The 15680-nt window shown below is 39.5% G+C and overlaps 1 pseudogene; it reads right to left on the minus strand.

Annotated features, from left to right (window-relative positions):
• Positions 1-2786: 2786 nt before the first annotated feature.
• Positions 2787-15680, minus strand: part of LOC110257952 (heat shock transcription factor, Y-linked-like) — a 46657-nt pseudogene continuing 33763 nt past the window's right edge.

The raw sequence follows: 15680 nt of genomic DNA on the forward strand, positions 1-15680 counted from the left end.
TGACAGCTGCAGGGCCAGTATGATCCTAGGGGTGCGAGAGCAACAGTTATTGGTGCTCAATTGTGGCACCATCTCTGTTTTCTGACCTCTTAGGTGACTGTGGTCACAGGCTGTGACCTGCGGTTTCTGAGACGAATACTTTGGTTTGACCCTGGTGCCTGTAGACTACACAAGAGGCACCACATTTCACTTAGTCCCTGCTGTACTAAGCCTGCACCAGAGGTGTCTGGCTGCCTCTAGCCTGCCCAAGATGAATCCAGGATGCTCTAGCCCAAGCAAGTGGCTTCTTGCCACCCGTAGCCTACATCAGCAGCCACCTGCCCTCAGAGAGCCTGTGCACATGTAAGCAGGGAGATTCCTTTGGGGCTCACCTCTCCTCCTCCCATTGCCCTCCCCAACAATAGTCCCTTGCTTTTGTAGACAAAGAGAAATACTTTCAACTCCAAGAATCATTGTGACATGACTGCTGGTAGGACAGAATACAATTTTTCTGAATGTAGCTCCAGAAAAGTGGTGAAACAGAAACATGAAGCTGCCAAGTCAGAGAGATTCGACATCTTCAAGCGATTTGTTAACCATGCTAAGGTTTGACATTAAAGACCAGCATAAGTATTTAAGTCTCTCTTTGTGGAAAGCAAGAAAGCAACCTATAAGTGTGCACCCGGAAATATAAAGGGGAGGAAATAAAGGCACATATAACCAGGAGATTTTGAGGATTTTGAAGCAATAATGATACCCCCTCGTTTTTTGTTTGTTTGTTTGTTTGGTAAATGTTTCATTCGAAACTACCACCATATGCTGATGGTGATGCAATCGCTGATTATTTCATGTGGTCTCATTATTGCAGTTATGGTGCACTTATGGGAAGCTAAACTACGCTGTAGTTTGGAGTATGAAATGTATTTTCTAACTTATGCTTATCTTTTTCTTTTTGTCTTTATAGGGCCATACATTTGGCATATGGAGGATCCCAGGTTAGGGGTCAAACCAGAGCTGTGTCTTCTGGCCTAAAACAGCCATAGCAATGCTGGACCTGAGCAACAGCTGCACTTTGATCACAGATCATGGCAACTCTGCGTCTTTAAAACCCCCTGAGTGAGGCCAGGGGTTGAAGCCACTTTCTCATCACCACTAGTTCGGTTTGTTAACCTCTGAGCCATGGTTGGAACCCCATGAAATTTATTTTTTTTTTGTAATGAAGACAATCTTGCCAAGTAAGATCCAAGTTCCCTTTGAAATAACAGAGTATAATGCAGCTGAGAAAATGCTACATAAAGAATATGTATTTTCCCTTTCAAAATTGAACTTCATCTGCCCCTCTTTCCCTACCATCTTAATTTAGGCATCCATTCAATACAACCTGGACTATTTCAGAAATCACTTAACTCCCACTGTCTTTTTCCTTAGTTGCATTTTCTTTTTTGAAACCGTTATCATCAAGGAGGCATGTCAAATATTCCTATCTCACTACCAAAATTTTCAAATATGGAAAAACCACAAAATAATCTAGCATTGAAAACCACTAAAAAGACAAAAGGACAACTTACAATGGGAGAAAATTTTTTCTGATCATTAAACTAAAAAGGGATTAATCTCTAAAAAGGGATACAAACACCTTATACAATTCAACCACACAAAAAGCCAACAACCCAATGCAAAATGGGGCAAAAGTCCTGCATAGACATTTCACGAAAGAATATGTACAGATGGTCAGAAAGCACATAAAAAATTCTAAACATCACTGTTTCTTAGGGAAATGCAAATACAAACTACTATGAGGTACCTTTCTCACCTGTCAGAATGGCCATCATTAACAAGTCCACACATAAAAAAAAAATGCTGGAGAGGGTGTGGAGAAAAGAAAACTCTCCTACACTGATGAAAGGAATGTCACTTGTTACAACCATTAAGGAAACCACTATGGAAATACTTCAGAAAAGTAAATATAGGACTAGTACGTGACCGACCCAGAAATCCCACTCTTGGGCATACAGCTGGAAGAAACTTCCCTTGAAAAAGACACATGCACATGTATGTTCATTGCATCACTGTCCACAAGAGCCAAGACAGGGAAATAACCTAAAAGTCCATTGAGAAGATTGGATTAAGATGTGGTGTATATGTGTTCCATATATGTACACATATACACAATGGAACCCCTACTCAGCCATAAATAAAGAACAAAGTAATGCCATTTGCAGCAACATGGCTGGAATTAGGGACTCTCATGCTAAGTGAAGTTACTCAGAAAGAGGAAGGCGAATACAATACGATATCACTTATGTGTAGACTGTAACATATGGCACAAGTGGAACTTTCCACCTGAACGAAACTCATGGACTTGGACAACAGTGTTTGGGTTGCCAAAGGGGAGGGGGCAGGATTGTGATGGACTGGAAATCGGGGGTTAGAAAAGGTGCAAAGTATTGCATGTGGAGTGGGTATGCGATGAGATCATGCTGTATATCAATGGGAACTACATCTAGTCACTTTTGATGGAGCACAACGGAGGGTTATGTGAAAAAACAGGATACGTACGTGTATGGGTGTGGGTCTTGGGTGGTTGGGGGTGTGTGTGTGCCTGGGTCATTTGCTCGACAGTAGAAACTTGACAGAACATGGGAAACAAGCTATGATAGAAAAAATAAACATCATTTAAAAAAAGAAATACAGCATCCTCTTACTCTTAATTGTTTCATAAATAAAGAAATGGCAACTATGAAGATGAACATATAAGTTTATTTTTGAAATAAAGGAATTGCAGGAAATTGTTGACACTTGCAAGCCTAAATTTTCATCTTCACTATCCTGCAGAATCTATAGACCGTTGATAGGTCAAAATTAGGATGGTGTTCAAATAATGAAGAGGATGGAGGTGTTGGCCTTGAGAGAGAGGCAGCAGAGGTATCAGTGGCCATTGGCATTGGGAACCACGGATGGTTGGCTGGTTGAGGGTCAGACAAAGGGCCCTCTCTTGGTGATATATTCTGATATCTGGTTGGAAAAGGGGACGGCTTCACCGTCATTCCAAAATAACCACTCGGGAAGGGAGAAATAAGGTGGTACTGAGACATGGAAGTGGTAGTTGTAATGAAATTCAAAATGTGGCCATTTGCTGGAGAGTAGCTGCTTTATGAGTGCATGTGAAACGTGGTCAACTGGTTTAAAGTAGCATGTTGAGCCACGAGAGTTTGTCCTGTGACCTGGCTGATGCTGATGATGTAGAAGAAACGTCATTTCTAATTGGGGTAGTTGTATTAGAAATTCTCTGGCTGATAGGAGGCCTTCTTACGAAAGGCACATTTAAATTTGTGGAGGTTGAAAATGCATTTTCTCCACGAGTTTCTGCTTCAAAATCAGAATTATGATTACCCACCTTATGCCCTGTTCTAGAGCGCTTCTTGCTGCAACCTTGAAGTAAAGAAGCCGATACTGGAGAAGCATTTTTATACGTGACTCTTCTTTTCATCCTTTACCAACAGTTGAGGACAGCCTCGTTTAAAGTTTGGATTATGGTAGACCTGCAGCTAAAACCAAGGAGAAATTTATTTAATGGTATTTGAAACAAAGACACGAGGAGACAGAAACCATAATGTCTGATTCTTTGCATCATATGGAATTAATATCATGAGACAATACACGTCCATTGCTAATATTTTCAAAAATGTTCTTAGTGGGCACAGCCAACTATTGTCCTCAAGGAAAAATGTCTGGTATATTTACAGTAATAGTATTAGGCTCTGTGGCCTGCATTTTTTGAGGTTCATTGACAAGGCTCAAGGTGGCTAGGACAATGACTTATCATCCCAAATATTTTATGACCAAGCCATCCTCAATTTAAAAATGTAACATGGAGTTCCCGTCGTGGCACAGTGGTTAATGCATCCACCTTGGAACCATGGGGTTGCGGGTTTGATCCCTGGCCTGGCTCAGTGGGTTAAGGATCTGGTGTTGCTGTGATCTGTGGTATAGTTTGTAGATGTGTCTCGGATCCTACGTTGCTGTGTCTCTGGCATAGGACGGTGGCTATAGCTCCAATTCAACCCCTAGCCTGGGAACCACCATATGCCATGGGAGTGGCTCAGGAAATGGCAATAAAGACAAAAAATAATCGTCATAATAAAAATGAAACAGTACTTCATCCCACTTTCAAAGTCTACTTTGACCATATATGGATGAACGTATTTGCACATGTCCAAAGAGAATTTTATACACTCCCTCTATAAATAGTAACTGGAAAATTCTTAATGCCTTGTTCCAAGCAGAGACTTCATTTTCTTCTGCCAGAATGTTGGCTAGTGAGGCAGATCTTTGAAAATTCTGTTGCAATTTAGTACATCCATAAAGGTTAAGCTGTCGAACTAAGCTTTTCATACTCTCAGTTTCAAATATTCTGAAGGAAGCCTTTCTCTCCAGAACTTCTTTCTTGACGTGTTCTTCATTAATCACGATCGAGGTTCCATTTTCTTCCCAATAAAATGGACTTAAATCGATCACTTTCAACAATTTCCCAAAGTTTTCTGGGAAAGGGCAGAGGAAGAAAATCATTATCTTCATCCGGTTTAGAGACACACAATGTGTGGCATGGCTCCTTCATCAGGGAGCCCTCAGACAAAGCCTGGAAAGCTTTTTCTTCAATCTGAGACCTCAAGTCCAAGTCCCCAGTGATTGAGTTATCACACCATGAAGATGTAATGGAGGATTCTGAACCAGTTTATTCATCTTTAGGAGACACATGTTGAAGTTCTGAAGGAGCATGTGCCATCTCAGATAAATTTTTCTTCAGCTACTTTCCTCACCTGCATGGCTTTTGAACTCTGCAGTTTTAAATGCTGCTTTGGTAAGCCTACACAAATAAACTATCCAATCCATCACAGTGGTTGCCAGCCTGCATAGCTGTGACATTACAAGACACAAGTCTCCTTGCAATCTGAGCATCACCTTCAGTCAGGGTTTACTTCTCTATGAAATTAGCCCAGTTAATATAAAATATGAGCTCCGTACTTAAACAGTAACCCAAAGAGAGAAAAAAAAATGAGATCAGCAAATGAGATCCCATGCCAATGGAATCTTTTTAATAAAAAATCACATAAATAAATAAATCCATTTCATCCCTGAAGTAAACTCAAATTCTCTCTTGTGCACATACGCACTTGTGCCTGTCATGTAAGGCCTTGTAAGTGGGAGAAAAAAAAAAAAAAACGGCAAAGTGAAACAAAAGTTATGCAGCTCTTGAGAGTGTATAACTAGAATCTGTGCAGTACGTATATTCAGAAAAAGCATAGCCAGTGTTCTCTGGTGGCTAGCTTGTTACAAAAGTGTTCTGATCTCTGCCGTGCTATGGGTTCAATCCCTGGCCTGGGAACTTCTGCATGCCCCAGGTACAGTCCACAAAATAAAAAGACAAAAAGAAAAGAAAAAAAGAAACAAATACACAATCAAAAACAAAACAAAACAAAACAAACCATGACCTTTATCACTAACCAAGGCATAGAAGGGCCCTGGGCACCAAGCAAAATATCTATAGCCATAGAGGCAAAAAAAGGTTGATGGTTGCTTGTGTTAGGAGAGGAAATTTGGGGAAGTACCATCCAAAGGGTATGAGATTTCCTTGTGGATTGATGACAATGAGAACTGGGGAATTGATGGGTGTACCACATTCTGAAGATTATGTATGCCCTTGAACTGAATACTCCAAAAATTCTACCATAATGTTTTCCCATTGTTAAAAACTGACAGTGATCTGGTATCACTGATTTTATTATATAGAGTTTTCTGTGTATTCTACGTAAGTAGTCTGTGTGTTAAACAATATTCCAAACATTTTCCATTAGGTTGCTGAGGGAGGAATGCACAAGGCCAATTAGTACACGAGGGATTTATTAGGGTCTCCGAGGGGGCTGGGTGGAGCTCAAGATGGCATCAGCCTTGACTGCAAGGAGGTGTTAGAGTTATAAAGCATCTGTGGTGGGAGTCTGTGGTTGGAGTCCATGGTGGGACCTTGAGGCAGGGAAAATGGAGAAGAAAGGGAAGGTTAAGGGTGGTGTAGAGGCTCAAGACCCATGATAGAGCGCAGTTATTTCTGTAGGCAGTTGGTCGTGCAGGCAGTTGCTTCCCACAGGTCCTCGTTTCTTGCTGCCCAACTTGCACATCCACATTCTGGGAGGGGTGTCCACAGCAAGTCTCTCAGGTGAGCAGCAATAGTTGGGGTGTATGGCGGTCTGTCTCCATCCTCCTGGGCTCCTCTCATTCAAGCCTTCCATTATATGGGGTAGGGATGAATGTCTACTCTTCTCTCTCTGCTTCCTGCTGGCCTGGGGTGAGGAGTACTTGTGGATGGACATGGTACATGCTACCATTGAGGATGGGAAGAAAAGAAAAATAAGATTAAACAGGGGTGTGGGATGTAAGTTGATACTGGTATTGTTTTTTTTTTTTTTAAAGCTATATTTATGGCTTGTGAATTTTTTTTTAAATTTTCCCACTGTACAGCAAGGGGGTCAGGTTATCCTTACATGTATACATTACAATTACAGTTTATCCCCCACCCTTTCTTCTGTTGCAACATGAGTATCTAGACATAGTTCTCAATGCTATTCAGCAGGATCTCCTTGTAGATACTGGTATTGTTGAAGGAGGAGTGCAGTTTCATCTGAGTAGGTTTGAACAGGTGATGTGATATTAACACGTAAATCACAGGAACTATTGGTCATAATACATGTTGTCTCCTTTCTGTTGCTGTAAGAGAAGACCTTGAAAATGTAAGGTTGTCGCTGTCAGCTGATGCTGCTTTGAGAACAGCTGGTGTCATCAAGTCTGTCAGGGCGCATAAGCCCTAAGTTCTTGGCAATGCAAAGGCTTGCCTAAAATTACTCCATAAGATTCCTAGTCTTCCTTGGATGTCTCACCCACAGCTACTCCATTCTGCCTTTTCTCCCTTTTGGCCCATGCAGATGCCATGGTTAATGATCTCTGTATTTCTAGATGAGAGAAGATGTAAGAATTTGGGCCCATAGAGATCCTCACGTGAAATCGGTCTGAAGGCCTGTGCCTCACTCCTGGTCACCTCCCTGAGCTCTGCTCAGCAGGTGCTTCAGGTCAATAGCTGCTGTGCCTCAAGCTTTCCTGCACGGAGAGCCTCTAGGCAAGTGCTAACTTGAGGTCACAGTTGGCCATACTCCCCCATGGTCGGACATTTGGCCATAGTTTGGGGAGGCATTTCATGACGATTTTATCTCACAGTGCCAGCAATGAACACTGCTAGGTGTGGCAATGATGTCACAGATAGGCCACTCAATGTGCTAGTCCTGGACAAGGCCATACTAGGAGTAGCCAAATGTCTCTGAACCACCCATCTTCCTCGTCTATTATGGTCCTGGAAAATATTCCCTCTTGTTGCATGTTCCCATATCTAGAGATCAGTGCTCTCATATGGAACCACATATCATTTTCAGTGACTCAGTTACACTTCTGGAAATGCAAGAAATAGCAATTTTGTGAAGATAGTGAATAAAACATAAACCTAGAGACTCTCATGCTGAGAGAAGGAAGTCAGAAAGAGAAAGACAAACACCACATGGTAAGACTTATATCTGGTATCTATTTTAGAGCACAAGTGAAGCTTTCCACAGAAAAGAAAAACATGGATTTTGAGAATAGACTTGTGGTTTCCAGCGGGAGGGGGACTGGGACGGAGTGGAATTGAGTGGGAGCTTGGGTTTCATTGAGGCAGTCTCTTGCTTTCGGAACAGATATGCAGTGAGATCCTGCTGTGTAGCCCTGGGAACTATGTCTCCTCACTTGTGATGGAGCATGATAATGTGAGAAAATAATGTAAACATGTCTGTGTACCTGGCTCACCATGCTGTGCAGTAGAAAATATAACAATATATTCTAGAGATTAAGCCCTTGTCCGTTGCATCATTTGAAACTATTTTCTCCCATTCTATAAGTTGTCTTTTTGTTTTCTTTTTAGTTTCCTTTGCTGTGCAAAAGCTTTTCAGTTTGAATCTAATATCCAGCACAAATGAACATCTCCTCAGAAAAGAAAATCATGGACTTGAAGAAGAGACTTTTGGTTGCCTGATGGGAGGGGGAGGGAGTGGGAAGGATCGGGAGCTTGGGCCTATAGGACACAACCTAGAATAGATTTACAAGGAGATCCTGCTGAATAGCATTGAGAACTATGTCTAGATACTCATGCTGTAACAGAAGAAAGGGTGGGGGAAAAAACTGTCATTGCAATGTGTGCATCTAAGGATAACCTGACCCCCTTGCTGTACAGTGGGAAAATAAAAAAAAATAAAATAAAAAAATATAACAATAACTTGGTGGAAATAAAAACAAATTAACCTATTCTGATAAGGAGTGGAAAAATATAAGAAAATATTTGTGGACTCTTAAAAATTATGTGGAAAGCAGTATTCATAAAGTCATAAATTAAAATTGAAAAGCTTCACACAAAACAGCCCTGTTTTATCGCTGTTCAGCTGGATTAGTCTGTTCCTTCTCTTTCAAGGAAAGTTTATTCTGGCTTGTCCACTCAGCTGTATTTCCCAGTGTTCTTAGGCTGGTTATCCCTAGATAGTTTAAACATTCCCAACACAAGGGAGCCTTTAAATTTCGATTAATGTAGCCCAGGAAAGTTATGTCACTTGGCTAAAGTCTTACTTGCTGATTGAGCTTGAGTAACAGTTGAAGGAAACATAATTGTGCCCTTGTGAGAGCAGGTATTAGTTGGCCAAGTGATGGGATCCCATCTAGGAATATCACTGATAAGGGCCTTGGAGGGGAGAAACCCACCAAGGTAGGTGAGAAGGTCAACAAATGACCATGTGGTTGGGGGGGGCAATCTTGGGATAGTGGTCTACCTCTGATGGTGTCTTCTTTTTGCCGAGGCATTGATGTTTTTGTTATTAGGGCCTTGTTTTAGGGTGAGTTTGATGTCAGTAGTTCTCTCTGTAGACCAGTGCAATGTGGATGTCCTTCTTAAGAGGGAAATAGAGATTTTCAGAGTTATTTTATTCACTTTGCTTGTGCATATGGTACTTAAGTATTCCCGATAAGAGACCTTCCATCTAGGCTGGAGACAACCCTTTAAATGATACTTTCCCAGAATGTATAACCCCCTGGTTATCGTGGGGCATCAGATATTCTTGCAGAGACAGATTGCAGCACTCAGCTTCCCATGCTGAGACTATGTTCTTAGTAACCCCCTTAAACATTGAAATATTGTAACACAGCCTCAAAGAACTATTTGGGAAGTGAGTTTTAGAAAGTGAACCCTAACCTCAAAACACAGAACTAGAGTATGAGTCACAAGATTGTCTCTAAAATGATCCTCATTTTCACCAGATATTGTCAACCCAAAACTGTAGAAGGAATACCCCAAATGGAGAACATATTTTCAAAGCATTTCTTTTCATTAATGGGTTTTCTGGGGAGCCAGGAAGAACCAAGCTGCCTCTTGGATTTCCCACAGTCATGGCTCTTGAATTCACAGCTGTTGCTTACCTATCTTCCCTCCTCTGATTTAGGGGCACACTTTTCCCATGCTACAAGGTCATCAGGATGGCAAATGTCTGAGAAGGAGGGAGTAAGTTGTGAGCTATATCTTTATAGATTGGGTTCATACCTTTCATCCGACAATTTCTCCCCTGTAACACTGTAATTTACACTTAGGAAATTTTCAAATACACACACACACACACACACACACACACACACAGAATGCAAAATTTAAACACCTGGCCAAATAGAATCTTACTTTCTTGTAAAACATTGCCTAGTCATTCAACCAAAGTAACAAAGGATTTCAAAAGCAAATACAAATTAAAGGCCAATCGATTCATGTAACCTGTAAGTTTTGGTTTTGATTTATGGTTGCCCTGCCTTTTAAGTATGTTAACAACTTGATCCATTTCTTCGCTTTAGGCTGGTCATCATAGAGCCTCTAACACGTCCTTAAAAAAAAATGAATAAAGAATGTAATTTTTTTTTTACTTTGCTTTTCCACAGTGTATGAATTTGGTGGTGTATTTTTTCCCATTTTCTTTAATATCTTCATGGTTCTATCTCTGTGCTGTCTTATTTAAGTCACAGGTTTCCAATTGTGATTTCCTCAATCATAGATTTTCACTGTTTTCTTTTTTAATTTAGAGAAGTCCTTTCAGTATGTCCTTTGAGAATGTTTCTCGTATTGCTGTAATCTTTTATCATTTTCTTGTTGTAGAAATACTTTATTTCCCTTTTGAAGTTACTTTTCAACCACTTCATAATTGTTTTATTTTATTTTTTATTAATTTATTTTTTCCGACTGTTCATAAAGGGGATCAAGTTGTCCTTACATGTATACATTCCCCCCACACCCTTTGTTCTGTTGCAACTTCAGTATCTAGACCTAGTTCTAAATGCTGCTCAATTTATTGCTGCTCAAAGCTGTAAATCTATTTTAACTTGTGTGCAATAAACCCAAGCTCCTGATTCCTCCCATTCTCTCTCTCCCATCAGGCAGCCACAAGTCTCTTCTCCAAGTCCATGATTTTCTTTTCGGTGGAGATGTTTATTTGTCTTGGATATTAGATTCCAGTTATAAGTGATATCCTATGGTATTTGTCTTTGTCTTTCTGGCTCATTTCACTCAGGATGAGATTCTTTAGTTCCATCCATGTTGCTGCAAATGGCATGATGTCATTCTTTTTTATGGCTGAGTAGTAGTCCATTGTGTATATATACACCACATCTTCTGAATCCAGTCATCTGTCGATGGACATTTGGACTGTTTCCATGTTCTGGCTATTGTGAATAGTGCTGCAATGAACATGCAGGTGTACGTGCCTCTTTTAAGTAGAAATTTGTCCAGATAGATGCCCAAGAGTGGGATTGCGGGGTCATATGGAAGTTCTATGGATATATTTCTAATGTACCTCCATAGTGTTCTCCATAGTGGCTGTACCAGTTTACATTCCCACCAACAGTGCAGGAGGGTTCCCTTTTCTCCACAGCCCCTCCAGCACTTGTTATTTGTGGAGGTCTTAGTGATGGCCATTCTGACTGGTGTGAGGTGGTAGCTCATGGTAGTTTTGATTAGCATTTGTCTTATGATCAGCGATGAGCATTTTTTCATGTGATTGCAGGCCATCTGTATATCTTTTTTGGAGAAATGTCTATTCAGGTCTTTTGCCCATTTTTCCATTGATTGGATTTTTTTGCTGTTGGGTTGTATAAGTTGTTTATATATTCTAGAGATTAAGCCCTTGTCGGTTGTATCATTTAACATTATTTTCTCCCTTTCTGTAAGTTGTCTTTTTGTTTTCTTTTGGGTTTCCTTTGCTGTGCAAAAGCTTTTCAGTTTGATGAGGTCCCATTGATTTATTTTTGCTCTTATGTCTATTGTTTGGGAGACTGACCTGAGAAAATATCATGATGTTGATGTCAGAGAGTGTTTTGCCTATGTTCTCTTCTAGGAGTTTGATGGTGTCCTGTCTTCTGTTTCAGTCTTTCAGCCCTTTTGAGTTTATTTTTGTGCCTGGTGTGAGGGTGTGTTCTCGCTTCATTGCTTTGCATGCAGCTGTCCAGGTTTCCCAGCAATGCTTGCTGAATAAGCTTTCTTTTCCCCATTTTATGTTCTTGCCTCCCTTGTCAAAGATGAATTGCCCATAGGTGTCAGGGTTTATTTCCGGGTTCTCTCTTCTGTTCCATTGGTCTGTCTGTGTGTTTTGGTACCAGTACAACACACTGTTTTGACAACTGTGGCTTTGTAGTATTTCTTGAAGTCTGGGAGCGTTATGCCCCCTGCTTGGTTTTTGTTTCTCAGGATTGCTTTGGCGATTCTGGGTCTTTTGTGGTTCCACATAAATGTTGAGATTGTTTGTTCTAGTTCTGTGAAAACTGTCCTGGGGAATTTGATAGGGATTGCATTGAATGTGTAGATTGCTTTGGGTAGTATGGCCATTTTTACAATATTGATTTTCCCAATCCAGGAACATGGAATATCTTTCCATTTCTTTACATCTTCTTTGATTTCTTTGATTAAAGTTTTATAGTTCTCGGCATATAGGTCCTTTACCTCCTTGGTCAGGTGTATTCCAAGGTATTTGATTTTGTGAGGTGCAATTTTAAAAGGTACTTTATTTTTGCATTCATTTTCTAATATTTCATTGTTGCTATACGGAAATGCAACTGACTTCTGAGTGTTAATCTTATATCCTGCTACTTTGCTGAATTTATGAATCAGTTCAAGTAGTTTTTGGGTTGAGTCCTTAGGGTTTTCTATGTATAGTAACACGTCATCTGCATACAGTGACAGTTTTATCTCTTCTCTTCCCATATGGATGCCTTTTATTTCCTTTGTTTGTCTAATTGCTGTGGCTAGGACTTCCAAAACTCTGTTGAAGAGCAGTGGTGAGAGTGGGCATCCATGTCCTGTTCCAGATTTGAGTGTGAAGGCTTTCCGTTTTTCCCCATTGAGTATGATATTTGCTGTGGGTTTGTCATAAATGCTTTGATTATATTCATGAATGTTCCCTCTATACCCACTTTGGGGAGGGTCTTGATCATGAATGGATGTTGGACTTTGTCAAATGCCTTTTCTGCGACTATTGAGATGATCGTATGATTTTTGAGTTTTTTTTTGTTAATGTGGTGTATGATGCTGATTGATTTGCATATGTTGAAACATCCTTGTGACCCTGGGATGAACCCTACCTGGTCATGGTGTATGATTTTTTGATATGTTGTTGGATTCGGTTGGCTAAAATATTGTCGAGATTTTTTGCACCTAAAGTCATCAAAGTTATTGGCTGATAGTTTTCCTTTTTTGTGCTATCTTTGGTTTTGGAATGAGGGTGATGGTGGCATCATAGAATGTCTTTGGGAGTATTCCTTCTTCTTCAACCTTTTGAAAGAGTTTAAAGAGGATGGGCACCAGTTCCTCTTTATATGTTTGAGAGAGTTCACCTGTGAAGCCATGTGGTCCTGGACTTTTATTTGTAGGAAGTGATTTTATGACTTCTTCAATTTCATTTCTAGTGATGGGTCTGTTCAGTTGGTCTGTTTCTTCTTGATACAGTTTTGGCGGACTGTGAGATTCTAGAAATTTGTCCATTTCTTCCAGATTGTCAAATTTGTTGGCATATAGTTGTTCATAGTATTCTCTTATTTTTTTTGTATTTCTGCTGTATCCTTTGTGATTTCTCCTTTTTCACTTATACATTTGGTTATTTGAGTTATTTCTCTCTTCTTTTTAGTGAGTCTGGCCAAGGGTTTCTCAAATTTTGTTTACCTTTTCAAAGAACCAGCTCTTGGTTTTATTAATTTTCTCTATTGTTTTTTGAGTCTCTATTTTATTGATTTCTTCTTTGATCTTTATAATTTCCTTCCTTCTGCTGACTTGAGGACTTTTTTGTTCTTCTTTTTCTAATTCGTTTAGGTGAAGGGTTAAGCTGTCAATTTGGGATCTTTCTTCTTTTTGAGAAAGGCATGCAGTGCTATAAATTTCCCTCTGCACACTTCTTTTGCAGCATCCCATAGATTTTGAGAGGTTGTGTCTTCATTATCATTGTTTCAAGGTGGGTTTTTTAATTTCCTTTTTGATTTCCTCATTGACCCACTGGTTTTCTTAGTAGCATGGTGTTTTAGTCTCCATGTAGTAGGATTTTTCTCTTTCCTTTTCCCATGGTTGACTTCTAATTTCATGGCATTGTAATCAGAGAAGATACTTGAGATATTTCTATGGCCCTAAATTTGTTGAGGTTAGCTTTGTGTCCCAACATGTGGTGGATTCTTGAGAATGTTCCCTGTGCACTTGAGAAGAATGTGTATTCTGATTTTTTTTTGGATGTAGTGTCCTGAAGATATCAATTAAGTCTAATTTTTCTATTGTTTTCTTTAGGATGTCTGTTGCTTTATTGGTTTTCTGTCTAGAGAATCTGTCCGTTGGTGTGAGTGGGTTGTTAAGGTCTCCTACTATGATTGTCTTCCCATCAATTTCTCCCTTTATGTCTGTTAATATTTGTTGTATGTATCTGGGTGCTCCTGTATTAGGGAGATATATGTTGATGATAGTAACATCCTCTCCTTGGATGGATCCCTTAATCATTAAGTAGTGTCCTTGTCTTTCTTTATGTCTTTTGTTTTAAAGTCTATTTTGTCTGATATGAGTGTTGCAACTCCTGCTTTCCTGACATGGCTTTTGGCATGAAATTTTTTTCCGCCCCTTCCCTTTCCATCTATATGTGTCCTTTGTCCTAAGGTGAGTTTCTTGTTGGCAGCATATTGAAACTTTTTGCCTTTTTATCCACTCAGCCACTCTGTGTCTTTTGATTGGGGCATTCAGCCCATTGACATTTAAGGTGATAATTGATAAATGATTATGTATTGGCATTTTGAACCTTGTGTTCCAGTTGTCTCTATGCTTCTCCATTCTTCCTTTCTTTTTTTTTTTTTTTTTTTTTTTTTGTTGGATGGTCTCTTGTTATTGTCTGCTTGTGTGGTTATTTTATTTCCTTTTTTTTTTTTTTTTTGCAAATGCAATATTTGGTTTTGGCTTGTGGTTGCCCTGTTTTTTAAGTATGCTAACCCCTTCCTATAATTGTGTGTTTTAGCCTGATGGTCCTATAGGTTCAAACACTTCATTACTATATTAAAATTAAGATGAGAAACAAACAAACGAACAAAGGGTCTATTTATTTCCTAAAATGCTTTGCCCACATTTAATGATTTTGATGAGTCTTTTTTTTCTTTTTATTTCTCTTTTGTTTGAAACATGTTCATGATTAAATCTGTATGCTGGCTTATTTGAGTGACTGCTCTCAGATTGTGGTTTCCTCAATCCTAGTTGTTCTTCTTCTTTTTCTTTTTCTTTTTTTCCTCCCTTTCTTTCCTTCCTTTCTTTTTTGATTAGAGAAGTCCTTTAAGTATTTCTTTCAGCCTGGGTTTTGTGTTACTGTATTCTTTTACTTTTTGTTTGTTGGAAAAATATTTATTTCCCCTTCTATTTTAAATGATATTCTTGCTGGAAAGAGTATTCTAGGTGGCATTTTTTTTCCTTTGAGCACTTTAAATATCTCTTGCCATTCCCTCCTGGCCTGTAGAGTTTCTGAAGAGATATCTGCTGATAATCTTATGGAGGTTCCCTTGTAGGTAACATTCTGCTTTTCTCTTGCTGCCCTTAGGATCCTCTCTTTACCACTAACTTTTGCCATTTTTAATATAATGTGTCTTGGTGTGGGTCTATTTGGTTCAACTTGTTTGGGGCCCTCTGTGCTTCCTGCAGCCTGAATTCAGTATCCTTTATATTTAGGAAGTTTCCAGCGATAATTTCTTCAAATATATTTTCCATCCCCTTATCTTTTTCTACTCCTTCTGGAATTCCTATTATGCGTAGATTGGCCCGCTTTATATTATCCCATAGGTCTCTTATATTGCTTTCCAGTTTTTTGATTCGGTTTTCTGTCTGTTGACCGGATGGAGTGATTTCCATTATTCTATCTTCCATATCACTGATTCATTCTTCTGCATTATTCCTTCTGTTTTTTACTGCCCTTAGTTCAGTTTGCATCTCTGCAAATGAATTTTTTGGTTTTTCTTGGCTCCTTCTTATATTTTCTAGTTCCTTTCTGAGGGTGTCTGCATTACTGTTCATATCTTCTCTTAATTCCTTCAGTATTTTCACTATTTCT

The sequence above is a fragment of the Sus scrofa genome, chromosome Y (genome assembly GCF_054392235.1).
Source record: "Sus scrofa isolate SSC_HxYL_T2T_F1_AM1 chromosome Y, Sscrofa_HxYL_maternal_Yorkshire_Landrace_v2.0, whole genome shotgun sequence".
In the NCBI taxonomy this organism is placed as follows: Eukaryota; Metazoa; Chordata; class Mammalia; order Artiodactyla; family Suidae; genus Sus; species Sus scrofa.